Genomic DNA, 26440 nt, shown 5'->3' with positions numbered 1-26440 from the left:
TGAACATCTACATGGTCAGTGAATTAAAAACAGGAAAATACCTGATTTAGACTGAAAAATAAAAATGTAGAGGATATTATAATAAATGATGATAAATCACTTGGGAAAGACAAAAAAATCATTTGGAAGTTGAGACAACAATAGCTGCAGGTCTTTAAGGGTTAAAAAAAAACAAACATCTGTCTTTATTTGAGGAGCAGTGGCAGGCTAAGTGTCTTGCTCAAGGGCACAATGTAATATGAATGAAGAGCTCCATAATGTCTCACTTTGTAGTGAGGGGCATTTAAGGACATATTTGAACAGAATATGTTGTGTATTCACTGTGCTTGTTTGCTGTATTTCATGTTAAACATGATCACCGTGTAAAAGGGAATATGAGACTTAAAAGTGATATGAATTGGTTTTGGATACCAAGCAAAATGTGTTACTCTTGAATTAACTTTCAAAGAACTGTGGAAATATAAAATGACCCATTACCACATCTGAACTGGAGTGCATTTGTATTCTACAACTTTACTATTTTGTTAAATTTAGGCTCAGGCCCTGCCCACACTAATACATTTTCAGTGGCCATTTAACCTCGCTAAACTTTTAGAAACATTTTTAATCCTCTTTTTTGTTTGGCAACTAAAGCACTGTTATGTAAATGGACAAAAATATAATCATTTAGAAGCAATGACACTAATATCTGCGGTCTTATCAGTGGATATATTTTTCCCTGATTCTTAAATCCCTGCTCATGTGACCTTTTCTGTTAGAAAACACGATGCTGGTCTTGATGATCAACTGTTAATTCAACATAAATACTGAATTACATGTAATAGTAAACGTGTTGTCTGTCAGTGACTGTTGTCCAGGTAAATTCTGCTTTTTATGAAGAAAAATGTGTAAATTCTAGTATTGACAGAGATCATTTTCATCTTAAAACCATATTTTACATCGATAAGGCATTATAGCATGGATGTAGCCCTACAACATACTTACATTCAGACTCATAGGAAGGACATATGAAGTCAATCAGTGCAGCTGTAAACCCTTTTCACAACAGACAGCAGTGCACAATGGCAAACAGTGTGAGCAGAGGCCTGCAGTGAACACAATACTTCCTACACAGTCTGAGTTTACATCTTACACACTGGGTGTACACACAGACACTGTATCTGGGTCTATGCATTGCTAATATAAGCCTGACATGTTAATCTCGGGGCATTCAGGGTCATATGCTTTCGCTGTATGATGGTGTGTCACACAACACTCAGCAGTATGGTATGGTATGCATGCGTTTGGTTAGCCATCACTCAGCCAATAGAGTGTGTGTTTTGACTGTCGGCAGATTAGAGCAGCATGTACCCAACTGGTGTTTGGGGATCCATCTTTTAAAAATGACCAGGAGTGAATAAAAAAAAATGGCACAATATTACAGGTCTTATAATAATATAAAAGATACTAACTTGATACTTGATACCAAGTAAATACATTTATGCAAACAGGTGCTCTATGTTTTCCATTTTTCAGTAACACAATGATAATTTCATAAGTACAAATGCAAACATTCAGCAGTATTTAAAACTAAATGTATTTCCTATCATATGTCTAAGAACACATTTAAAGTTGCAACACAATTACAATATGGTATTATACTTTATAATATTATGTTATGATACAATACAATGTGATATGATATGGCATGATTAAAAAAATGATGCAATATGACATGATACAATAGTGTGCCACACTAGAAATGCCATAAGTGTTTGTCACAAGCAGGGTTAGAAATTAATGTTGCTGTATGTGAAATTGACTCACCAGCTGCACAGTGTTAATAGGTCAATATTGGCATCTTGTTCCAATCTACCAAAGATGTCAATAAAAATGAAGTTATGTGATGGTAATTAATAGAAAAAAGCCCCATGTATATTAAGTAAGTACTTTATGAATAGTGTTCATAGTTTACATAACAGAGCATAATAGATGAAACTACTTCCTGTAGTTTGTTTATGTGATCAGTGCTTATGAACATAACTAATGTTGCAGATTTAGCCAGAGAGCAACTCTTTTTTTTTTTTTTTCCCCCTTGTCATCCATAAGCAGATGTTTTGCTCAGCTCCCTGAAATTAAAATCTTTGTTCCATTGTGATCCCATTCTGACTGTGGCTAAAATGCCCACGTACATGTGTCCACAACGTTGAAACGCAGAAAAATGCCGAGAATTTTGATATGAAGGTGGTGATTTGAGGCGGAGGGCTGCTTTTCCCACTGCTCATTGTCTGTGTTTCTATCTCCGTGGCGTTTCTTTGGCTGTTTGGCTCTTGGCTGTTTGGCTGTTCTGGCATCATGCCGGCTCTTCCCTCACAGTGATGACGACATATTTGTGCCGGCAGGTCTGGATGTTCTGCCAGCATTCCAGCATTTATGATCGCTCGCAGATGTGAGTCCAGGAACACACTGTACTGTACCCAAACCCAGAAATTAATGAAACTTGACTGCCTTCCAGGCCACAAATTCCTAAATGTGTGTGTATCTGTCTGTGTGTATAAGAGTGTGTATGCATGAGTGAGAAGAGAGACAGGAGACTCTAGGGAGAGAGGGGAGGGGGTGGGGGGTGTGCTATTAAAAGCAAGTAGTAGGAAAATAAGTAGTTCAGATTTACAAAAAAAAAAAAAAAAAAAGCATGGCCCAAAGTGTAAATCCGTTTGCATGATCTTTTTTCAACTCAGCTGATTTTCTGTCCTGCACACACACTCATGCATGCATGAACACACATGCAGACTTACACATCAGTTGTGTTTCCCTGGATACATTAACACAGAGTGACAGACAGGATATAAGCAGCAGCAGCTCATACATTAGTACCATAACTCCACATCTGAACTTAAACAGCCCCACCCCCAGCCTCTGTTTTACTGTAATACTTCCTCTGACCTGTTGATTTAGTATTTCAAACACTGCTGGGATTATACAGTTGGACCAGGCAACAAACTCCAGGGCTGAAGAATGATACTAATGCAGTCATGCCAAAGCCTGCAGTTTCTGGAATGGCCACTTGAGTCAGTTCCCAAAGCCTGGTACAAATGTTTTCAGATATATAAAATTTCCCTAATGTTACAGAGGAGGATTTTTTTTAACAATTGGTATATTTAAGCATATTTAAGGTCACTGCCATTTTTAGTGATAGGTGCATTCTGTCCATATCTACCATGGGGCCTTTGGATTGAGAAATAAAGAACTGAACTCTCAGGGCCTCTATTTGTTGAATAACAGCTTGACTGTGACAGTTGAGGTACTCAGGTAGAATACTGGGCCTGTTTGCATAAGCTTAGCTACACTAGCCTATCTAAGCATTGATTGGTATTGACTTATTTGATCAGTGAGGTAGTGCTAAGTCTATATACATTACACACAGCTGTGCATTTGATGTCACAGGATTTAAAATCTATTTCTGGCCATTTATATGGTTAAAATATTCAAATCGTCTAAACTGCTCTAAGGGGAAAATGCTTTTTGACAATTTGATAGTTGATTAGTGTTTTGTTTTGTTTCTTTTTTTTACTTTATGTAGGTGTCTGGTCAGCAGGTTTAGACATGTCTCTTTAGTTATTGTGCTCTGTGGGGTTAACGTTTTTTGGCCAAAGGGGATTTTCTTTTTTTTCTTTTTCTTTTTTTTTGCAGTGCCACAAGTGACCACCAGTGGAACTGGCATCAAGTTTGAGCACTGGTTTGATATTATAACTGGTATTCAGTTCTTACTATGCATCCATAGTTTCACCCTTTGCTTTCCTTTTGTCTAATTATGGTCATTTTTGTCTCTAAAAAAACAAGATGGCAATGGCCAAAATACCGAGCTTGAGGTTCCAAAACAGCAGTCTAGAAGCAAGTGTTTGAAACCACGGTGGTTCAGTCTAAGATCATGACTAGTTCATGAGTCATTGATAGTTGGTGTTGTTGATTCAGGTACATTAGCATTAGCTCGTGTTTTACTCCTCACAGTTCAGCAGCTCCTCCTTGTTTTTCAGATATGGCCACAAGATGGTAAATGCCAAACGTCAGCCTCCAAACTGACAAGCAAATGTGTGATGTCACGGAGGCTCTGAGCTGGACAAACCTCGGCTGGGTCATAGAACATGAGAAGAGACAAACAAGTGACCGGGCAGGGTTTTAATACAGCAGCATCGTCTGTTGCCATCACTGATATTTTTATTTCCCAAACAGGAAAACAGGTGGGGGAGGGAGGGAAGAACTTGTTGGACCTCTGTCCTGAACAAATGTGACTTCACTGGAAATGTGTTACTCTGAGCAGCTGTTCCCTTTTAGCCAGAACTGTGTGTACCTGTGCTGATGGCTTCTTGGAAAAGCTGTGTTTTTTTTTTTTTTTTTTTTTTTTTTTTTAAAGAAATGAAATATAAAAATAGCCAGGGCTGGGCAGAGTGTGAAGGATGGTCCTCTCGGGTGATAGAGTGTCTGGCTGACCAGGTTGACAGCTCTGTGTCTGGACGCACATTCAGGCTTGATGGCCATAGCCTTGTCATTTAGCTCACCGTGGTTCTATGTGACCCCTGTAGCCTTCCTGGAACAGCCAATGTGGGCCTTAACTGTACGTTGTGTGAGTTACCAGAAAAGAAAATCTAACTGTCTAATTTGTCTGATATGTTTGTGACTAGTCATTTTAAAGCACTCGGCCACAACTCATTCAGTGGCATTAATTGGCAATTAAAGGCAGGAAGGATGAAGATGGTGACCAGTCTACCGAGTGTCTTATATCACTACTACTACTACTATGATAGATAGATAGATAGATAGATAGATAGATAGATAGATAGATAGATAGATAGATAGATAGATAGATAGATAGATAGATAGATAGATGTTTACAATGTTCAGTAATGTAATGTTCAATATGATGAAGGTGCAAAATGACATTTAAGTGCAAAGTGACATTGGGTTTATAACCAGAGTTTAAACATCAGACAGAGGTGAGTTATTGAGTGATAAAGAAAGACACAAAAAGGACACCGTAGACTAACAAAAGACAAACAAGTCCAAAAAAAAAAAAACATGGCAGGACCCGCTGCTACTGGGTCGTCCTCCTGGTAAGGCACCGTCTTGAATACTACTTGAAATATCTATACAGTAGTACAGTGTAATAAATTTAATTTGCTGAACCCTGTTATGTTTTCTGGTATCATTGGGCATGAATCCTATGATGGCCTTTCAGCATACTGCAGTTCAAGTGTCTGAGGGGAAATTGTACTCTTACCTCCTCCTCTGGGCTCTCTTTTTGGGCTGTGGAAAATGTAGCCAGTGAAGGGAAGCTTTGTTATGTTGTACGTGTTTTCAGACTGGAAGTTGGTTAAATATGTGACAGGAAGGTATTTCTTTTCTTTCTTACTTTCTTCTTTCCTTGTCAGTAAAGATATTAATATACACAGGGAAAACCTTGGTTATATAAGTGTTATTAATATTTATCGTGTCATAAAATGGTCCCTGTCAGCGTTTACCTGTATATGATTTATATATGATTATACATGCAAATGTTTTGATTTTACTGCAGCCTTCATGTATATTTTGCATTTGCTTTACAGCATGTGAGTGCAGAGTTTTAACAAACTTTACTGTGATCTTTCTATTCAGACCTAGGTCACAATGAAAAGTAGATTTGTGTGATTTGTGATGTTTAGTGCAAATGCTGTTCATAAACAACAGTCACATGAGTAGAAAGGTCAGATTAGAGCCCCTTTTCTGCAGATCCATAGTCTCTTTTTATGACACAAAATGAACCACAGAGGTTAAAAAAATTTGATAATCATCAGCATTCACCAGCTCCAAAGCAGCTAGTGTTCTTTAATGCCATTAACTTGCTGCACCTCATTCTTATTCTGTAATAAAACAAGATAAGATATGACTTTATTGATCCCACTGTGAAGAAATTGCAGTGTTTACAGCATCACTAATGAGCTTTGTATAATAAGTTTATAGCTTTCATATTCAGTTTTTATGACCAAAAGGTGATCAGCAAAGTTTATATGTTCCAAAATCAGCTAAGTTTATATGTTCCAAAATTCTATTCCAGTACATGTCTCCTCTTCGTCATAATGTGCATGTGACTTGTGCAACAGTGGTGGTATAAGGGTAACACAATAGGCAATAATATTTGTAGTTGCAGTTATTGCTGACAATGAATCATCATCTCACATTTAAATATGGTGACAGCCCGAACCCAGACAGCACCCGAGGCATCCATAAATGGAGGTTTAACCCTGGTATTCACAGAAGTAATCAGATTACTGCCTCCAGTTTGTGTCACTCCCAGTGCCTGCCACTCACAGAGTTCAACAGGAAAGCTCAAAGTTGGCTTTTCACCCTTCACTATTTTCAGACAAGGAGAAAAAAAAAAAACAGGACGACTTGATCTTATTCCTTTTATTACAGGGATATTGCAGCTTTAAATCCTTTTGGTTGCTAAGTAGCGAGTGCCCCTGTGCTCCCTTAATGGTCCTGATTTGGTATTCCGCTCTGATGCCAAGTCTTATTTTTGTATGCGAGACAAAGTGTTTTGATGGAGGGTGATTGCTGAAACGTCTGTGTGTCTACCAAAGGCTGCTTTTTTTCTTTTTTGGTGGAGAGCGAGAGTTTTATGGCCTCTCACAGTACAGTACACTGTGTGCCTTCTGCTCAAAACAAGAACACAGTCGATTGAATTTTGGATTCGCTTCATCATCCCTCCCTCCTCCCAGAAGCTTTGTTGTCAGCAAGCAATGTGTGTGTGTGTCTGAGAGAGATGTGATTGTGCACTGTGTACGCTTGATGCATGTGCGATTAGTGTGTGTGTGTGTGTGTGTGTGTGTGTGTGTGTGGTAAAAGTCAGTTATTGCAAAAGGCTGCCAATTAATTTTCTCTCCTGGAAATTCTAATGATATTGTAAGATGCATACATGTGTACACACACACACACCGACACACACACACACACACACATGCATAAGGAGGGCAAAGATCCATGTGCTGCAGACATTTGTTTGCTCCAGAGTGTGATGTTAAATTAGGTTGTGTGTCTGTTTGAGGGGGCTCTCGCTGGCTGAATAGTGAACATTGCTCAGGGGGGCTAAAGCGGGATCAGGTGGAATTGCTCGGTCTGGTCTCCAAGTATTCTGGGAATGTCTTTTTTTAGGATGGAAGGGTCCTTCAGACTGTCTCAGGTGTCGAGATGGCAGAAGGGCAAAGCTGATTGTGAATCCTCTGAGGTACTGGACACAATGAGTTTAAGGCACTTTCTAGTCGATGCTGTCATCCTTGTGTGGCTCTTAGACCCCTCACTATTATCACGTAATCTCCGTGTCACAGTTATTTGAAGTAATTGTGACTGTTTTATATAATCGTGCACAACACAAGTGATATATTTTATTATTGTTTCCTGGTGTTTTTTTAACCCTCAAAGATGTGGCATAACATGTGCAGGGTATCCATAAATGAAATACAGTGAATATAAAATGTGTTTGTAAAGCATGGAAATGATGGAGCATTAGTCCATAAAGACTCAAACAACCACTGGTGACCAAAATCTGATCTGATCTAAAATGTTTAATAACTTCTGAACCACTAAAATGTAATACATGTAAATAGTTGGTGTAAAATGCAGTTTGTCAGCTCTTCGTGGTCATCAGATATGACCCATTTGGACTTTCAGAGGCTTCGTAAGTGAACATGGAAACACTGTCATCTTCTACAACACTGATTCACCAGTAAAACCCATGGAGTTTAATAAATGAATTGATGGAGACACTTGTTTTATACCCTGTTAATGATATTTTTACTGAAAAAGTCACCTTTTCTTCAGTTTTCTCTGTCTCTGATGTAACAACCTTCAACTTTAATCTGACCTGTTATGAACATCTGCACGATCAGTAAATTAGATAGAGGAAAGTACCTGATTTTCACTGAAAAAACACAGAGGATAATATTATAATAAATGATGATAAAGCACTTAAGCAAAATTAAATAGTGAGAAAAAATTATTTGAGATCTGCCTCAAAAGTAGCAGAGTCTTTATGGCTTAATGACTTCACCTCATTGTGTCCCATTCTTCTTTTGTTTTCAGTGAAGAACTAGCAGCACACGGGTTTATTTAGATTTTCAGCCATGGTTTCTTACATAGTTGAATATTCTAGACCATCTTCATTGATTATTAGTAATGGTCTTATATGAAAGTGTTATTGTGTGTGTCCTTAATTGCACTTTACTGACACTTGTTTTCATAAATCATGTAGCATCAAATAATGTAAAAGAACATTAGGCCTGTTGACTTAGTCGTAAAGGTGCATTTATCAACTTTCCTTTTCAAAACATCAGAACAGGTAATTACACTCAACTTTGATTTTTTTTTATTTCACTGTAAAGATTTGGAGATGGTAATAGAGTACTTTACCTCAGCTTTTTTTTCCCGACCATGTGTGTTGTGGTCTCTTGCGCCACCTTCAGACCACACTACACGGGCCGGTTTATTCAGCCCTGAATATTTTTTGTATTTTTTTTCTGAACACTTTTCAAAAGTTCTCTTCAAATTTGTCTGACATTTGATTGAAGCATGGTTATAGCAACATTAATATAAACCAGTGAAATCAGAGATAAAGCACTATAAACAGTTGCACCGAATGATCTACTTTATTTGGTGATATAACTGAAAGTGACTGATCACAACATATCAGAATAAATCCCTAATTAAATTAAATACAGTTATAAATTACGCATTTTGTCCACCCTGCATTTGCATGCCTTACAAAGTGTCTTTCTATAGGGTCAACTGTGCATTACTCATCAAGGAAAACGGGCGACTACCTCGTGTGTTGTCTCATTACATTAACCGTACCCTTGGCAAAACCTATAAAACTGCAGAAAATATATGTGGAAACACTTTTTGGTTTGGATAAGATGAAAATAATGCTCTAAAGTCTGGTTAAAAACAAACTCTAAAGTTATGCAAAGTGTGTTTGTGTATGTGTGTGTGTGTCAGTTGTGCCAGTTGTGTAGTCCTGAATAGCAATTAGTGGTGTTTGCCACATTCGGAGGAGGTGTGGTTCTGCAGAGCTGGAGTGCAGATGTTGATATAAGCCCTGTTTGATTTTTATTCCTGTTTTCGCTGTCTTGCTTTGATATGCAATTACACTGTGCCAAAAAAAAAAAAAAAATTCACATGGATCATTGAAGTCCCGTAATCCTTTGCCTCATGCTTTCTGCTCCTACAGTACATGCACTGATATGTGTGTGTGTACGGGGGGAGTGGGTGTTATTAAGGGGCTTTTGAAAACATTACAAACACACACCCTCCTCAAAACAAAAAAAATGGGGGGGGGGGGGCTGTGGAAGTGATGAGAGGTGGGTAGCACGGGGGGAGATAAGGTTGTGAGAGCAGGAGGCTAAATTTAAATCGTAATTGGCCGACTTCCACAAGCTTGTGGGCATTTTAATGAGTCATAATAACTTCATTTAAAACCAGCTGAGCAGAAAATAGATTGGAGAGGAGCCTGTGGCTAGTATGGATTTGGGTTCCTTTGAGTGTGTGCATGTGCGTGTACTGAGCCCGACTGTAACACACACACACGCACACACACACACACACACACATAGACTGCAGGGACTAACTGGTGCGACATTTATCCGGGACAGCTCGTAGGGATGGTTTGCCTGCTTTTCATGCATGTGTTTGTGCAATGGTCGACCATAATGACATGACACCATCACGATGACGGTGTTCATCCAGGTCCTTTAATTTGACAAGGCTACGTTACCCAAATGTGACCGATGAAAATAAATGTGAAAGTGTAAACATCTGCAAGAAGCCTATCCACCTCAGTGCGCTGAAGAATAAAAATGACTGACACACTCCACATCTTTCTGCAACTGTTGTGACAGGATGTGACAATTTACACCTTTATAGTCATATTTACACTTGGAATTAAAATGCGATCTCCATCCAGACATGGTATCTGGATAATAAAATCCCATCTTGCCACTGGGTTTACAACATGTATTTATTATGTTCTTTTCTTTGAAACCAGATCTCTGTCTTCAATGAACTAGAGTCATTTAATCCGTAAAGACCCACACGTCCAACACTGACCAAAAACATCTACAGATCTAAGGTGTTTAACAACTTTAGAATCATGAAATCTGTCAACACATGCAAGTAATTGGTGTAAATTGCAATTTACCATCTTTTCATGGTCATCAAATATGACCTATTTGAATGTTCAGAAGCTCCTGAGTGATCGTGGAAACACAGTTATCCTATACAACAATGGTCAACTGGGGTGGGGGGCAGGACTATCTCCTCCACTTTCTCACAGCTTTATTGACACATCCTCCACATATAGGTCTGTGGCATTATTTGTGTAATTATGTATTGAGGTCTGGATTGAGGTCCATTAGTGTGTGTGTGTGTGTGGGGGGGCACATCAACGCCCCCGCCCCCCCCGTTGCAAAGTTGCTTTCAGGGGACAGCAGGTAGTTAATGATAAGGTGAGGGGAGCTCACTTTCACTTTCTCTCAGTTTACAAAGCTATATAACCCACCATGTCCTCCACATACAGGTCCATCGTGTTACTTATAGAAGTACCCCCCCCCCCCCCCCCCCCCCCCCCCGTCCCCCCGTCCCCCACATTTTTTTTTTCGGGCATAGGGTGGGCACCAGTAGGCTGATGATGCCGTTGGTTCAAAAAAGGTTGAGAAACTCTGTTCTACAACATAGATGGAGGCACTTCTTTTATGTTCAGTTATTGATATTTTTGCTGAAAAAGTCACTTTTTCTTCAGTTTTCTCTGTTTTGATCTAATAAGCTTTGAATTTGCGCTGAGCTTTTATGAAAAACTACATGATTACTGAATTCAATATAGGAAAATACATGATTTTCACTGAAAAATGAAAAATGCAAGGATAATTTTATAATAAATAGTGATAAATCACTTGGGAAAGACAAAAAAAAATCATTTGGAAGTTTGACAAAAATAGTTGCGGGTCTTAAAGGGTTAAAGTGGAGGCAAATCAACATAACCTAACAACATAATCTTGATATAACAAAAACAAGCCAAGTTCATGTTTCTGTCGGTATCTGGCTCCACTCAAAATGACATACTATTCTTAACCACATATTGTTTCTGGTATTCTTTTATAGGATGAGCCTCCTTTATTCCATTTCTTACTTTACTATTGATGTTGCACCAGATCTGCTGGTAATATTTGTTTTGAAATGTCTCCAATAATGCACCTGCTGCTGTAGGAACCATCCACTGCTGTTTCAGCAGTGAATGTTACTACATAAAGATATTAATCATCCTGTTTCATGAGGCTCCAGAGATTTGAACCTTCCATTTATTTTTACCAGGTTAGCCAATCTGTGATTTTAGTCCTTAGTGTTATTTATGGATCAGAGGTCAGAAAATGTACTGGTATGGGGGCCAAATCCTATCAATTAACACCTTACTTTAGTGAGTTTCCCTGATCTGGATAACCAATCCAGGTACAGATTGCATTTAATACCTGGTGTAAATGGTTTTGAGTTAAATTTAAAAGCACATATGTGTGACTTGAATTGAAAATATAGTGCTGTATAAAGTTAAATATGCACTGTGGTCCCAAAATGGACAAAAGCCAACTGCCCTAAATATGCTTTTGCCCATTGAGGTCAGACATAGTCCAATGCCTTTAACAGTAGCATGTCAAAATATGCTGCTTTAATCACCATCAAATCCAACATAAGGCAACATAATAAGCATAATGGCTGTCATGTTAACACAACAATGTCAATATTTTGACACTGATGTGAAATCTTTTGAGATGAAGTCTTGTTTTAGCTTGGTATGTTTTTCAGCTTTTGTTTTTCCTTTTCTACCTAAACAGTTTATTGGAAGATCTATCTTCAAACCCTATGAAAGGTAAGGTTTCAGAAGATACTAACCAAGCTTGAATAAACTTAGAGTACTGCAATAATAAGTTGTTAGCTATTAAAATAATTGTCTGATTCAACAGTTTCATCACAAATGTGTAAGAACAAAACAAAAAAACAAAAAAAACCAAACAAACCTAAATGTCTGAATTTCCTTTTGCAGCTCCTTAAATATGAACAGTTTATGGATTCTTTTGTCTATGACTGTAAACTGAACATCCTGAGGTCGTCTAGGCTTTAATCAACTGTGAAAATAATCCTTGTGCTTTCACGCCTGCTTTGTTTGGTCTGGACTTTTGGAAGACTCAGGTTGATTCAAATCATGTTTTTTTCGTGTGAACTGTCCACCGAATCTGCTTGGTCCTCTTTGGTCCACATCGTGGTCCAGGTAGGTTTAACCAAACCAGGTCTTCCCAGTTCAGTCTCAGTGTAACCCTAACCTTAAAGCTGCGTATGACTTTCGTCACAAATTTTTCATCAAGTCTGCTAAACCCAAGTCAGGACCTAAATGTCACGAATCCGTTTAGTCTTTCCGTGATTACGCACTTTAATCTCTTCCCTCATGGTGAATAATTTCGAAGTGTACTCCACCATAAACACTCCATTTGTTTACAAACAGAGCCAGTAGGTCACTTCAAAAATTCGTCACAACGTGCATTGTGGGAAGCAGAGCTCCACACAGCTGCATTATGGCCGCAGCAGCAACAAACACGGAAACTGCTTCATTGCATCGTGCTACTGCACCTGAGCTCAGCTTCTCACAATGCACATTGTGATGAATTTCCGAAGATGCCTGTGATCTACTGGCTCTGTTTGTAAACAAATGGAGTGTTTATGGTGGAGTACACTTTGAAATTACTCATCGTGAGGGAAGCGATTCAAGTGCGTAATCACAGAAAGACTTATGGATTCGTGATATTTAGGCCATGACTTGGGTTTTACCGATTTGATGAAAAATTGGTGACAAAAGTCATATGCAGCTTTAACCTTGAACCATGGCTCAGTTAAATGTAAAAACGCTTTCTGGGAAGTCTGGAATTTTGGACTAATTTCAGGAAGTTACACTAAACTGTTATTGCAAAGACGCCACAGAAGAAGGAAAACACACAGAAGTCAATATTTTTCCCTTGCCTCATTGACTTTCATTAAAACCAGATTTATTAATCTCATTGCCATTACAGTATATAATCATGCACACATTTTTACTGTATTCCACCAGATTCAACCATTTCCCATAAAATTCTTAAATTTATGTTATGGAACCATATGACTGCCAGGACCCCTAGAGATTTTTTGTTTGTGTGTGTGTACACGTGTTTCTTTGCATGGACAGTTTTGTACAGAGGTGTCCAGAGGGTAGTAAATTTGAGGAGGACACAAGGGTTCATTTTATAGTTACTAAAGTTGACTTCCTCTCATTAAGCTGTAATTTTGCTTTCCCAGAAAGATCACACTAAGAATTATTTTCATATGCTCTACTTCATAGTACCCTAATAAACTGTTTCATGAGACCATTCTATCTTTCCGTCTCCTCCAGACACACATGGCTCCATACATTGATTTCTTTTCATAGCCTAGACTTGTGCAGTACTTGACCACGTGTGTTCAAGTCTCAACATGAAATCTGCTGTGTGTCTGAGGCCGCTGAGTCTTGTAAAGTGTCCACTGTGATGTGTATCTGTCAGGACGCTCCACACTCACCGTCACATCACATCAGAGCTGCATGTGCTGATCATCTCAGCATTACTGTTCCCATCATCATCTCCTCTGGACTCGACAGGGACTCACACCTGGATGTGGACAGAGCTGCTCCAGACTGCATGTGACAAAAAAAAAAAGAAAAGAAAGACATGCCTGAATAGTCAAACATTGTGGCCGTAATGATAGAACAGTGTGTCATTTTCACTGTCAGCGTTGCTGTAATGAGGCTCTGGTATGTGCTGACATTATCAGAAATGGAAGTCAGCCAATCAAATGTGACAGCTCTTACATTGTGACATGACGATGTGTGTGTAATTAGGCAGCGTTTACATGAGCGCAGACGGTCACACACTTCTTGGTCCACATGTTCTGTTAGATTATTAGCCAGATCATGTCCAAGACTCCATAACAAAAGCCCTACAGATAAATGCAAATGCACAGTGAATGAATGGTACATGCAGTACCACTAGTACTATCCAAAATACATCACAACTGTTTTGGGTTTGTTTCCACCCCATATATGGGCTTGTCTTTGTTGTTTTTGCTTTTTGAAAATGGTGAAAATACCTTATTTGCAAAATTGAGATTGCTCCTCTAGACGCCTTTCTGGCTCAACAAAAAATCTCATCTCAGTTTATTGTATTATTATAAAAACAAATTATAAAACGCAGCATTTGGAGGTTAAAACACAAAATAAATGCAATCGCTAATGATACAGACTGTGACTGTGTTGAGTTTTTAGTCTGTTATATAGACACTTTGCTGATGGTTAGTTATCTCCAGCATATTTAAATTTTTTCCATACATTGACACCAGTTAAACCAATTAAAGTAAAACCTGTTAAACTGCCCTTTTTATGTCATTTGTACAGTGGGTCATGGTGCTGAAAATCATAATAATAATTACATAACTTACAATGTAAATATATAAAGAACTATTCTGAAACAAATAGATTTTCAGTTTTTAGTTTTGTCATATGTAAATGTGTCTGTATTTGCCCACACCAGTTTTCTGCAAATATAGCGTAACATCTTGAAAATCTTTCTTTTCCTTCTTTTAAGAAGTCAAATTCCTGACTTCCTTTTATTCTTTGACAGGTTTTGTCTTAGTCTACTTTTGCTCACTGAGACGTGTTTGTAAATTTGAATAAACTGTCACGGCTTTTTTTCTTCCTCTGTCTCTTATTTTAGCGAGGGATCTTAATTCTTTTACAGTCCCAACAGGAAAAACCAAGTGGGAGGACTGTTTGTGACATAAATGGTAATAAAAGTAAATATTCTCTGAGGCTCGACCTTTTATTGCATTATGTAAGTTGGCCAATAGCTCTGGGAAACTTTTTAGATCAATTTCGCAGCACAGATTAGAAAGCTATGAATCCCATTTATGGAAGAGTTCCCTCATGAAATGCTCTTTGAAACTTTTATATTTTCGGATGAAGAGAGAATGAACCCGGCTAAGCAAAGATCTGCCGACGGCACTTTCATGTGGAGGGAAAAAAGAAAGCAAGAGAAAGTGAAAGGAGACAGAGCGAGTGAGGCAGAGAGAGAAGATAAAAGCACTCCCAAAGCCATCTGGAAGTAGCCAGGACACACAAGGATTGCTTTTATGCTACTAATTCCACTGGGAGGTGCGACATAAAGCAAAGCATGGATATTGTGTTATAACTGTTGAAAACAAGCAAGTAGCCACGGAATACTAATATGGCTGGTCAGAAGGAAAGGCACTTCAGTCCACCAGTAAACAGGGTTTTTGGACGGATAGGCTCTCAAAGAGGCCAAAGGGGGGTACGGGGGGTACGGGGGGCAATAGATGTGCAACTGTTAGTTGACTGAAGGGTTAGATGATAAAATGATTATTGCAATATTGTTTTGTATGATATTGTGTTCATTTGCGTTGGAGATGAGCAGCTTCTCTGCCTCATTCTAACAATTAACAACAGTCTGTAGTATGGAATATTTTCCCTACAAAAAAACAAATTTACGCTCTCAATTATAATGTGTAATCTAGAGCTGCAGCTATCAGTTATTTTCATAATTGATTAATGTGTCAATTATTTTCTTTGATCAAATTTTTCTTTGAATAAGCAAAAAATAAAATGGTAAAAATGTGAAACACACATGACATGACAAACAACGTGTCCTTTATTCCAGAACCAACTGAAACAACCACAAAAAGTATAAAAGTAAAAGGATATATAAAAAATGTCTTTATAGAAATAACAACAGTAACAACAGAATGAAAGTATAAATAAAGATATCTATAGATATAAACATACAAGTCAAATGACATCTACAAATAATATGTGTACTGCAGTCTTCAACACATTGGGAACAAACATACAGCTTTGTATTGATCCTGGTGTCATGTGCGTCACGATAAGTGTCCGTGTGAAACACGCCAGTGGAACCAATGTTTAGCAGCAGCAAAATTAAAGAACTGAAGCTTTGATTCAGGAAAATTGTAATCGAATATAAAATAGATTCGAGTCATCTAATTGAGTAATCATTTCAGCTCAAATTATAACTAAGTGATGACCCTTTTTTGAAAATGTAGCAATCTCAGATTTGTGTTAACGTACAGGGAGTAAAAGTAAAAAGTTGTCAGAAAAATAGACCCCTGCAGAGACCCGTTCTCTGCTTGTGTTTTTTATATCATCAGCCAATGAGAGTATCACATTCTATAAGTGGCCAGAATAATTTAAACCAAAGCATCTCAGGTTGTACAGCTCTACTCTCTTTCCGGTCTTCGTAGTGTCTGTGCAGTTCTGTCTGAAAGACAAACCGCTGAGCAAAGCAAATACACAAATACACCCAGGCCGTTCAGCCTGTTGACTCCAACAGACCTGTCAGTAACTAAAACAGTAGAAACCAGGCAGCTGTTTTTGGCTGTATCTTGTCTCTGGAACATTCCTGTAGACTTTTGCAAAGGTGTGGATGTGTTTATTTTTTGTGTTTGACTAAAACCGCTGACAGAATCAGAAGCTGTTTTATTTTTCTACTTCATGACTTTTTTCCTCTTTTCTTTCCTACACTGCTTGAGTCAAGGTTTAGCAGTTCTGTTTACAACCAAATAAAATGACCAAAATAAGAGATTACAAAACAATTACAAAATGAAAACTGATTTTATGGCAGTTTTGTCATGTATCAATTCATGCATCAACTACGCTTTCACCTTGCTGCGTCGTTTGTCTTTTTCATTTTGTTGCATCTTGGAGTCTCTTTTAGCATCTTTTATGTTGCTTTTGTGTTGTTTTTGTTTGTTTTTGTTAACAACAGCCTTTAAACTTGGAAGAAATAAGTATTTTACATTTATTGTGATAATCATCATTATTGACTAATATGGAAAGTTTGATGTTGATATTTTGGCTGTTTCACCCAACTGTACAAAGACGGCTTCTGGATCAGTATCAGTCTGACCGATAACTGAGAACAGATTTCAGACCCTGAAGACTCTGTAGACAAGTGTCAGTCATGGTAAAGATCATATTCAACTTTTTCAAATTTAACCTCTTGAGACCCAGGACAGTACAAGTTTCTGATTTTTTTTTTTTTTTTTGCATGAAATTGTCTTGTAACATTTTTTTTGTTTGACTTTTTCCAAATAAAGCTGTGACAAAAAACCCACAAATGGGTCTTTGGAAGTTAAACAAGACTATACCCATTTCCCTCCAATTTCCTGCATGTTAAAGTAAGACTATCACACTGAATTTTGGCAAAAAAAAGATGCCTCTGTAATTTCTCAATTGGCAGCCTAGAAACTAGACGAAACTAGTTGACTTCATTGACTGCTTTAAAAGTGAATTGCATGTTAATGGAGACAGTCAAAGTTCCCAAGAAAGAGCTTTTACTTGATGAGATGTCCACTAAGTATTCAAAGGCTTAAAGTGAAAGACATGAAGAGGACAAAGACATAATGAGAGCAGCCAGCACAGCAGCAGTGACATTACAGATGTTTCTGTCAAACTGTCACCCACTTTCACACTTACGCAAACCTTTGAAATGTCTGTGAAAATTCAGTGTAAACTGGGGATGTTTCCATCAGTTGGATTGAAGTGCATAAATCAACTCCTTGAACATCAAAAAGCACCTCCAGCTGAATATTCCCACCCTGATGTTCAGTCGCATTCGCTGCTCGTGGCACAGTTTAACACAGATCTTTAAAGTTTCATCCCTTTCTGAAGTTCCACTATAATAATCTAATCTAACGGCTTCCACAAGTCACTAGACATTCTATAAATTTTACTGGGCAAAGGGATCAAGAATGACCTGAAAATGTCTTTGTATGTTTTTGGCTTCACAGCCTTCAGGAAGAAGCAAAGTCATGTTAACCAGGACGTTTAAAACAGATGATTGAATTATTATGGAGAGAAAAACCTGACATACCAGAATCTTGATGCACAGAACTCAAAGTGGAAGGACAGATATTCAGTGGTAAAAGAACAGTTCAGCTTCATTACTGTTATAAAACTGGAAAGGTCCAGACCTTTGAAGGACATTTTTAGCAGCTGTTTTTTTTAAAGCCTATTGAATGTCATGTTGTATTAATGTAAGAAGACTATTAAAGCATTCTAAGTCCAAATCAAATCAGAAACAATAGACTGTTTCATATATTTTACTTAATTTTCATCTTCTTATACATTGATGTTTTCATTGTATTGTGTTCATTTATGATTATTTATTCTATTGTTTTCATCTTGTTCTGTCTTTGATGTCATTTTCATGTTGTAGGCTACCTTTTATGTTGCTTTTGTTTTGTTTCACTCACATTTTTTTATATAAGATACACCAGGAATTCTGTCCGTCCTTCCGTCTGTCCGACATTTTTGTCTAACCCATTTCTCGAAGATTGTTCACCCGATTCTTTTCCAATGTCATGCACAGGTTTGTTACCACGAAAAGCGGTGCAGTGCACAGTTCGATGGCTGAATTTAAATTTTTGGATTTTTTTTTCAAATTTCAGCTTAGAAAATATGTCACTCAATTGTTTTCAAATTTGACACGTTCTTTACATGTGCCTTTCTCTCTTTTTGTTTCCTTTTGCATTTTTTACACATCTTTGAAAAGGTTGAAACTTAAGACTCAAAATAAATCCCTGGGTAGGTAGGGTATCAGTGAGCAGGAGGGGCAAAGTGCTGTGCGACCGGGCTCTGCCTACTTTTCACTTGATTGCAGAAAATTGAATATGTTTGGCTTTTGGGTTGCTGGTTGAACGAAGCAAAAAACATTGTACTGCAAGAATTGGCAACAGAATTTTACCAAAATTAATCTAGTCAGGTTTTGGAGAATACACAAGATTATAGACATACTATAGTAGATGTTCTTCGTCCATACTTTGTAGATTAGAGAAAGATTCAATCTATACAATCACACAGTTAAAAGTGTGTCAATGGAGGGAGATACACAACTAAAACATTACCTGCATAATACCGCTGACATGGTCTTGGCGTCCTTGGGAGCACAAAGCACACCTTTTGATTGCTTGGCCGTTTACTGTACATTCCCATAACAGCAGCACAGGATGCAAACTCCCATCCTCCTCATTTTCTTCTGCACATGGAAATATAGCACATTTCATAGACAGCAGCTTTCTGTTATCGAAAGAAGATATGAGAGGAAACACCAGCAGTTGTGTCACATAGAGCAGGTTTTGTTCTACTTTACGTTGAATACTAAAAACTGCTTGTATCATACTGTAAATATGTGAACGTGTCCAGAGCAGAAAAGAGATGACAGGATTAGAGAATTAACCGACTGGAACTAATAATGAAACCTGAAATAAAAAAATAAAAAAAAAATAAAGCCAAATATTTTTAATGTTTATATGAAAGCTTAAAAGTTTAAAGGAGTAAGTGATGGTTCCAATGTAGAAAAGTGAGCATTTAGACCTTTTCTGCCTTTTTGTCCTCCTCTCTTCTGAGCTACGCTCCATGTTGTTTGCATTGATCCTGGCGTCATGTGCATCACAATAAGCATTCGTGTGAAACACAACAGTGGAATCCATTGTTTAGCAGCAGCGAAAGTAAGGAAATGAAGCTTCAATTCAGGGAAATTGTACTTTAATTTTTTTTTAATTGATTCGAGTCAATCAATTAAGTGGTGAGCCTGTTTTGAAAATGTTGAAATCTAAGATTTGTGTTAAAATGTAGGGAGTAAAAGTAAAAAGTTGGCAGAAAAATAAATGAAAACTTTGCTATATTGCATATTTGTACTCTGTAGTCTTTGTAATGTCCCAGATAAGGTGACCAGGTAAGAACAGGAGGGAAAATCCACAGAGACAGAGGAGCAGCAGAGGATAGGCGAACCCTGTGAACTGTACACTCACCATTTGGCCTATTTCTGCCTCAGCTGATTGTATCCCTCCCACCACCACCTCCTCCACCCACACAAATATACACACACTCACTCCTCGACTTTTGGCTGGCGGCCAACAGCTGTCATTGCTGCTACAGTATCAGTTGTGTTGTATCTATATCCAGAGCTGCGCAGAGGCAGTGACGGCTCAGCTGTTTTAAACAAGGAGCTCCAGTTCACTGTGGGAAAGGAGGGAAGTTTGGAAATACACTTAAAAAAATTAAAGTTAAAACAGCTGAACTTCTGAACACCTCTATAATGTAAAACCTAAAGAATCATATATTTTTATAGGAAATAGTTTTTGGTCTTTATAGCCTTTTATTTTTAGATACTCTGCACTTCGAGTTTCTATCAACTCCAGGGTGAACTGACTTGGATAAAGTAGCTCAAGAGGCCACAGGTTGGAGGATGAAACATCGGCAGTTACAAACGGTTACAATGACAGGATTAAAGCAACAAGTGGCTATGACCATTGATGCTAACTTTGCACATCTATTGCAAGATTTTGTAACTTTTCAGACTACTTTTAAAATTTATTTAGAAACTTTTAACAACTTTTGAAAAGTGACTCAAAAGCTAAAACCCACATATTTTCCTTCTAAATGACACTAAATAATTATTTTGGTCACAGTCACAAAAACACGGTCAGTCTGCCTAGCTGTAAAAGTCAGTGTTGACAGCTTACTTTGTTGGTACATTTCGTGATTTTTCAGACTAAGTTTTTGTCTCTCCCACAATGTTATTCTTCTCTCCTACATCGTTCATTACAATTACATACACATTTCTAATATATGCAAATAAGGAATAAGGCATTGGCATCCTTTAGGAATTTCTAGCAACTTTTAGGACAGACAATAGATACTTTCCTTACTGAAAGGTTGGAAACACCAGCTATGATGGGGCCTTCACACCTTCATGCATGTTGAGGGATTCACATGTGACCATGTAACCTTTTTCAGGCCTGACTTCCTTTTTAGTTTTGTACAAAGGAGGTAAATATTACTTTCTTCATTAATGATTAAAATAGCAAATAGCATGAAAGGGGGAAATATTGCAACATCAAATACAAATTGTTCTCTTTCTTTTGGGGTTGGAGTAACAAAAGGGGGGGAAAAAGAAACTCTAGAGCGTGTTATGAAGACCTTTTGGCACACCCATGCCCAAGGCTGAAATCTTTTCCAATTCTGGTTTACAGTTTCAGTAGAACAAACTAAACTCTGCACATCCACACATCCACTGACTGAATGGTGGAGTCCAGGCTGCACATGATGGGATTTCCTAATGGCTCAACAACAGGAAATGCCTCAAACATGCATTTTTCTTTACTACACTCAGGTGCATTGATTTACATAGTTGTTTATTTTGTTTGATTCCAAAATCCTTTCTTCCACCCTGTTAAATCTTCCACATAAAACTTAATAAGTACAGACTTCAAACGGGCAAATCGGATCAATTAGGCAAATCTCCCAACAAGAGCTATTTAGGGGAATAAACTTACCTCAAAATGCCAGAGAATGTGTAGTCATCAGGCCAGTGTTATCTGCCAAATGACACCATACAGAGGTTACTAGCTCTTTTCCATTAAGTCATCTGTTTTTCTCCAAATGGGGTGTGAGAGCTCGGATATTATTTGGTGAGTACGAAAGACCAAGAAAATCCCAGAGTTGAGATTCAGTCCAGATCCAGCGCGCAGATGACATTGAGATCCAATTAGTTATCATTCATGAGAACCTGAACTGGGCTCTGGCTCTGTCTATGGATGATCAGCTGCTTTCACTTTAGGCCACAATAAAGTTACAAAACAAAGCTCACAGCATGCAGACTGCATTACACAAAGGCACATGTAAATAACGAGCAGGCGAGGAGAAAGTGAGTTTTCACATCACTCAATAGTCTGCTATTGTTACTAGTGAACGTTAAGAACCACAATGACAAGTCTGGTCCATTTCTTTGCCATTCCCAGTCATTGTATTGTTGCACTAGTGTAGCGATAGCAACCTGTGGCTTCGAGGCCACATTTGGCCCTTGGGCCCTTTTCAAGTGGCTCAACACTTTTTTTATTTTACACATTTTGCTACTATTGATGCAACAATAAAGTCATGCTTATGTGATACAGTTGTAAAAATGGAAACTATACTCCAAATTAATAAAAAAAAAAAAGAAGCAGTAGTAGTAAAAGTAGGCTACTTTTTATTTTACTTTTATTTTATGACGCTGAAAGCATTCATCTGTATAAATTATTGCAAATAAAGCCTTCGCATACCAGTCTTTTTTTCCTGCACGACACAATAACAAATGTCACCATTTTCTTGAGTGTAGTTCTGTCATTTCTTTGTAGTTCTGTAAGTGGACAAAAACTTTGATTTATATTCGACATATTCTGTACAAACTAATACTTAAGAGCCTTTGAAACATTTCCCACTTTGAGGTAAAACATACAAGGATATCTTTTAGGTACACACACATACATACATATATACATACATGCATACTTATTTATTTATTTATTTATTTGGTTTCTGTCCTAAAATGGTTCTTTAGATAGCAATGGTCACTAACCCAGGAACTAGTCAGCAATCACTCAATCAATCAAACGTATCAGAATCAAATTCACCCTCTTTCAATGTGAGCCAAAGTGTGACACCCTAACATCACTGCTTTTGTAGCTTTAATTCTTTTAGGATAATTCTAGTAATGCGATCACTGTTTTCAGTTTAACTGTAACTAGCTTTCAGATGAACATTCCAAGTATCCATGTGCCAAAGTTTACCCACTTCCCTCCCTTTTTTCTTCTTTGTCAGTTTTACTACCCTGCTGATGACTGTATTCCCTGCTTTCCATGCCTTGACTTCCCCCTCAGGCCCTGTGACTCCAGCTTTAATAAACTCAGCTTTGCCTTTGACAATGTGTGACTTGAAAGCAGGAAATAATAGGCCCTAAACACTAAATCCTCACAGGTTATTGACCTGGGGAAGCAGAGGGAAAGTGAGGGAGGGGAGAGTCCAACAACGACTGCTCATGTGGACATTTCTGTTCAATGTATCAAAGCAGGGCCACAGTCAGAGGAGTCCACAGCTTTGTAATGCACCAGACGTTTCCTCGGTATCTGGCGAGAATGCTTATGCTAACATGAATCTTGGCGAATGCGTTGTGTGTCCGGTACACTGATTTTTAATGTGCAGGAGCTTGTTGTCTCCTGTTACAGTGGTAAAACGTCCAGAGGCCAGCCTTGGCTTGTGCTTTGGTTTCATTCTCCAGTGCTCCTTGGCAATCATTTGTGACTGCAGAGAAAGCAAATAAAAAGCAGGGGTAACAAGTGCCACTTCTGTGTCCAGATTTGGTGCAATCATCTTAAACCTCAGCCCAGCACCAACCCCCTCCAGGCAACAAACAACAGTCCAAATGAGTTTTCCTGCCCTGATCCTGCAGCCATCTCATCTCTCCTCCTCTTGAACTATAAATGCATTTACAGCACTGTAAAGAGGATGTCAATTGCTGCATTCCCAGCAGCTGGCTGGGCAACAGTCTGTAGTGGTCACAGAGGTAAAGGTTCAGCTGCTGGTCACAGTCTCAGGTCTGTCTGACTGTGTCCGTCTGTCCTTCAGCCCAGCACACCGAATAATCTATCACATGTATCACAAAATGAACACACTTTTCATTATTCATATTAGTTTGACTATGGAAATAAGCAGTAGGTGCATATTAGTAGTGGATAAGTTCCCAGACTGAAACAGTCATTAATTCCAATCAAACTCCTGTCCTTCAGTGTGGGATTCGACATGACCTCAAATCAATCAATAACTTATCTTGTGACATAAGGTAAGTTTAAAGTGAATTTTCAGACTTTGACAGTTGTAGTATTTCATACAGGAGCGTACGACCAGAGGAGCTGATCTACATAACAGGAGATTCTAAAACCAAAGAAAAGATACATCTGACACGCGGGCTGCAGCTATTGATAATTCCAACAATGAGATTATGAACTGTGAAAAAAAGGCTCTTATTTAAAATTATAATGTAATATATATGTTACAGCAAATTACATTTCCTTTCCTTTAAGAACATTTAATGCACAACAGTTAGAATGCATAACTATGTTTGTTAAACAAATTTTCAATTCAATATTTAACAAATATTGCAGCAGGAATAAAATATGTTTTCACCTTAACCATAAGTGCATTTTGTGCATTACAATTTCAGTGTCTAACAAAGTTTGTTAAACAACTAAATATTCAAGAGTTGCATTCAGCAAAAAAAAAAAAAAAAAATTCCATAAATAAAAGTTGTCAACTAGTCAACTAGACATTGCACCCCTATCTGACATTCATATGGCAATATTTCAAACTCCAAAAAGCCTTCTTATACAAATTGGCATTTAGCTTAATTTTGTCATTTACCATATTATATAATATTTTGTGTCTTGTATTAATGCAGTTAGTGTTGGAGCTTCACCATCAGTCCAAAAACACACATTTAAACTTTAACAAATAGGTTCATGGAGTTTTTGCATAGAGTTGGTCTTTTAACAGAAGATGTGTAAAGCCAACATACATGTATTATTAACTGAGTAGCGGACTTAAAATGAACCAACCTTTCATTTTAGATCAGAACATGCTTGTCATGTAGGTGTATGAATGTGTTACATGATATTTAATGCTCTCAGAACATACTGTGGGCAGTTCATGAGATGCAAATGTGAATTCCTATTGTGTAATTTCTAAAAATGTTTGCTTTCTGGATGGACCTGATGTTGTGGTAAAGTACTGCTGTGTGGTTGTTAGCTTCTATTTAATGTCAGCAGGAATATTCACTGGCTGCTCCAGAAATAAACAAGACTCTGAGCTGAACTCCTTAAAGAGGAAAACAAATGATCAGAGTTTAAAAATGATGCAATATATTACTGTACTTTAGAAATCCCTGTAACCTCTGCACTGAGGCAGTATTATCTGACAAAGCTGCTGCTGGCCCTGTGTGATTCAGAATAAATAATCATTTAACAGGAGGGTCTTCGGCTTCTTCTCTACTCTGTCATTTAGTTGTGGTTATTTTGGCACTCCCTGTATGAATGACACTTAACAGGCTAAATATTGACTTACCTCGCTTAGACCTTGAACTCACCATCAGGTTCATTGACACAGTGCTTTCTGGCCTCTGAATCTAATTTCAGTATAATATGTGGCTACTCAAAGCTTGGTTAAATGCTGCTTGATAAATGACACTCAGCTGTGAAATCCAAAAGTTGCCAGAAGCAGAATCTCTTTGGAAAAACAACACATTAGCAGATTGTGTAAAGGTGTTCCTGACAATAAACAAGACCATTAATGACTAATGATGGCCTGAAAAGGAAACTTTAGAAGTGGCTTTTAGTCCCAACAGTAAATACATATAATGTTGTTTGTGAACCAAAAGTGTGTTGTATTTGAACATTTATACATGACTGTATATCAGTGTTAGTGTATTTAACATCATAATGGTTTTTGTTTGTTTCATGCATTTTGGGTTTTATTTAACTATTTTACATTTTACATTGATGCATCTTGTACATACCTTGAGAAGTAAAATGGCTCACTGGGTTGATCTTGGCCTTAGGAAAAGATTCCTCTGCACAAGTTAAAATAACGTTAATAGTGCCATAAAATATGCAAAGAATATAAATTAATATAAATTGTAACTTAAATTGACTGAGAGCTGACAGAAACAGGTGATTCAGAAGTATATTTGAAGGCTGTTAAAGCGGAACTGTGTAAGATTTTAAAGTTTTGGTTCTTCTTTGCTGTTTTTGTATCATTTTTCTCTATACGCTCCCCCTATAGTTTCAAAGTACATGTTCACTGTCGTATAACCCACACTTAACCCTCCCCCTCAATAGTGATCGAATACGTTACTGGAGTAGAGCGGAATCGGAAACTTTAGCTGGACACTGAAGTTTCGGACATTTGTTTTCACTTTCCAGAGGAGGTTGTGGAACTGGAGCTGTGAGAGGGGGACATGTGGACAGGAAACCCCTGGACATCCAGGCAGATGGGTCATATTGACACGCCAGTTGTGGGTGCAGGGACCGGCAGTCTGAGGCTCCATCTGCAGCAGCTAGCACAAGCTGCTAACGTTAGCCACACAGCTTAAGAGCTAACAGGCTAACAAACATCAGCAGCAGCAGTCACAGTGTCCCTGCATGGTTAGCAATTAGCATGCTGTCATCCCGGGGCAAACATTTATAACAACAAACATCAGCAGCTCGCACCTGTCACCGAGTCCCAACCCCATTTGTGATTAGCATGCTGTCATCCCAGGGCTAACATTTCTAACAACAACAATCATGTAGATTCTAGACCTTGTCCAAGATACAAGTATCATACAACACCAGCTAAGATCGAACATCAAAGCTAGCTGTTTTGCCAGTCACTATTCAGATTAAACAAATTAGACATGGGTCATATAATGAACTACATACATCTCAC

The 26440-nt window shown here is 38.0% G+C and overlaps 1 protein-coding gene and 1 long non-coding RNA gene across 2 annotated transcripts in view; one reads left to right on the top strand and one right to left on the bottom strand.

The window, feature by feature from the left end:
• Nucleotides 1-26440, top strand: part of zbtb16a (zinc finger and BTB domain containing 16a) — a 214586-nt gene that overhangs the window by 88762 nt on the left and 99384 nt on the right. The window lies entirely within an intron of this gene.
• LOC115433003 (uncharacterized) lies at nt 41-26440 on the bottom strand. The gene is made up of 4 exons (XR_003937288.1): nt 26339-26440; nt 9314-9317; nt 6358-6363; nt 41-51 (listed from the first exon to the last, which is right to left on the bottom strand). It is a non-coding gene; the product is annotated as an uncharacterized LOC115433003 (long non-coding RNA).

Source organism: Sphaeramia orbicularis, chromosome 14 (genome assembly GCF_902148855.1).
Source record: "Sphaeramia orbicularis chromosome 14, fSphaOr1.1, whole genome shotgun sequence".
Taxonomy (NCBI): domain Eukaryota; kingdom Metazoa; phylum Chordata; class Actinopteri; order Kurtiformes; family Apogonidae; genus Sphaeramia; species Sphaeramia orbicularis.
The sequence above is the reverse complement of the archived record's forward strand: the minus strand, read 5'-3'. Positions and strand labels throughout refer to the sequence as shown.